Consider the following 2,896-nt stretch of genomic DNA (forward strand, 5'->3'; position numbering starts at 1 on the left):
ATATATATAAAAGAAGTTGAAAACGCCAATATATAAAAAATGAATTTTAATTAACTATTTTGTCAGAGATATTTTTAGCATGTTTCGGTTCTTGTAAAAACGAACCTTATCAAAAATACATATTTAAAAAAATGAAATTAAATTAACAGTTCATAATTGTTCCTTACTGGTGTCAATAGTCCACGTGGGGGGCATTTATTGTTGGTTGTAGTAGTAGTAGTAGTAGTAGTAGTGACCGTGTTGGTAATGGTAAATGACAGTGACCTATGTCCGTGTCAGTAGCAGTAGTTAATTGGTTGTAGTGGTAGGGGTGGAAGCAGCACAAGCAGCAGCAGTAGCAGCAGAGGCAGCAGTAGTAGTAGTAGTAGTAGAAGTAGTAGTAGTAGTAGTAGTAGTAGTAGTAGTAGTAGTAGCAGCAGCAGCAGCAGCAGCAGTAGTGATAGCAGTACTGACATATATATATATATATATATATATATATATATATATACACACTATTTAAAGAAAAGAACGAGGATGGTTGTTTACGGAAGACCAGCTGTCACCCCTGCATACCAGCCTCCCCTTTCCACGCCACCGATGTTATCCAAGGAAAAGCCAATACAGCTTGGCACTAGTGACGTTGCAACTCATTTGTGAGTTGGAGTGAATTGGAGCAATGTGAAATAAAGTGTATTACTCAAGAACACAACACACGCCTAGTCTGGGAATCGAACTCACTACCTCATGATTGTAACCCCAACGCTCTAGCCACTGAGTAATGCGTCTTCATCACATTTATATAATTTATATATTCTTTTTTTTTCTTCTTTTATTTGTTTCAGTCATTTGACTGCGGCTATGCTAGAGCACCCCCTTTAGTCGAGCAAATCAACCCCAGGACTTATTCTTTGTAAGCCAAGTACTTATTCTATCGGTCTTCTTTGCTGAACCGCTAATTTACAGGGACGTAAACACACCAGCATTGGTTGTCAAGCGATGCTGGCGGTCAAACACACACACACACACACACACACACACACACACACACACACACACACACACACACATATATATATATATATATATATATACGACGGTCTCCTTTCTGTTTGATTCTACCTCAAATTCAGCTGCAAGGATTTGGTCAGACCAGGGTTATAATAGAAAACACTTGCCTAATGTACCGCGCAGTGCTACTGAACGTTGGACCACATGGTCGAAAAGCAAACTTCTCATCGAAGAGCCACGCCTATCCCCAATATGACTTCGAGAGATGGCATTACTTGATTGTTCTTTAAAACATGAGCACGAATGTAGCTTTTCAGACCTGCTACGGACTTACACTCTCTTGTACAGATCTGGCAATGATGGGCACCTCTTGCAGTATTAGAATGTTTCTGTTATGACGTTTCACTCCTGCTACTAACGCACATTCTTTTCCACACTCCCTACAAGTAAAAATGTTGTATAATGTATACTTAACAACTAGCTTGTGTGTGGCTTCTCGATTCCTTTAAGATTAACCAATTCTGGTCATGCTTCTTTGATTGCTTCCTCCAGTTTCATTAGTTGTTGACAGTAAAAATTTGAGTTGATCGTTTGGTTCCTTGGAAGCAGCTCAAAATACACAACACCTTTGTAATCCCACCAAGTTGACGACAGCATGGCCTTTTTTTATGCAATTCATCTTTCGATGTGGTTTGTGCTGGTTCATTACGCTTGGACATGATCGTTTTCGATTGATGTTATTGTAGACAATCCATCTTTCGTCACTAGTGTTGATTCGTTCCCCAAAAAGATCGATTTCATTGCGTATCGCGAATATCGCAAATATTGATTCGTTGTGTTAATTGACTCTCTTTAAATTTATTTGGAACCCAAATATCCAGCTTCTTAACGAGTCCAAGAAATGTTAAGTGATGTTCAATTGTTGCGTGTGATACATTTAACCTCTTTACAATCTCTCGCACAGTTATGACAAACAGATTCAGTTATGGCTTTGATTTATTAAGTCATTTAAATACCGTGCGTTCGATTGTTGTTTTGTCCATGTGTGGAGACTTGAACATGTTCGTATCTGAATTGCATGAACTTTATATTTGTTGATGTATAAGCGCGAAACAGCAATGTGCTTATGTGTAGAAATGGGAATACTTGTGTGATTAATTCTCGTTTTGTTTAGAGTTCTGTTGTATATGAATCTCACATCGCCTCATGTTGGTTACACTTTCACGTACATATTTTGCCCTAACAAATCTTGTATTTTACATATGAAAGAAATCTTAGGGTTTCCTGAAATGGCTTATATTAAAACATAATTTTCTTTCAGTCTTTTTTCTTTTTCTTTTTTTAGTCCTACTTTAGTGATGATCTGAGATTGAATGTTTCCTTCCAGGAAGCTCACTGATACACCTCAATGATGTTCGTTGTACATTATTATTCTTTTTAACTGAGGCTTTGTTGGAACGCTTTAAGTTTTGCATGCAAAGCGGGCGTGCTGCCTGCAGCCTACGGTACGTTACTACATTTTCTTTTCATCTATCTAATACTCTCCTGACTATTTCTGGCCATTCCAAGGATGCAAAACTTTTGTAACAATTCTACAGGTCACTCTATACCGATTCCTTTTATATTCCTCTTGACGCCTTCTGATACTGTCCCCGATTATCCAACAATAATTCGTACATAATTATTATTATTATTATTATTATTATTATTATTATTATTATTATTATTTTAAGCAATTTATTTCGGCGACATGAAATTTCAAGTTTTATAGACTAATTACAGGAACCTAGCTCACTGTGACGAGTGCCTCTTCCTATCATTGCCCACTCACTCCAGTGTATGCGTGTGTGTGTGTGTCTGTGCGTGTGTGTATGGGTGTGTATATATGTATTTATATATATATATA

General features: G+C 37.3%; 1 long non-coding RNA gene across 2 annotated transcripts in view; it reads left to right on the top strand.

Moving 5' to 3' along the window:
• The window catches only part of LOC106881111 (uncharacterized), a 13,828-nt gene extending 11,357 nt beyond the window's left edge, over positions 1–2,471 (top strand). For both annotated transcript variants that reach the window (XR_001410813.1, XR_001410812.2), the window contains one exon: positions 2,336–2,471. This is a non-coding gene — a long non-coding RNA (uncharacterized LOC106881111). The remainder of the gene's footprint in view (positions 1–2,335) is intronic.
• The last annotated feature ends 425 nt before the right edge of the window (positions 2,472–2,896 follow it).

The sequence above is a fragment of the Octopus bimaculoides genome, chromosome 1, assembly GCF_001194135.2.
Source record: "Octopus bimaculoides isolate UCB-OBI-ISO-001 chromosome 1, ASM119413v2, whole genome shotgun sequence".
Taxonomy (NCBI): Eukaryota; Metazoa; Mollusca; class Cephalopoda; order Octopoda; family Octopodidae; genus Octopus; species Octopus bimaculoides.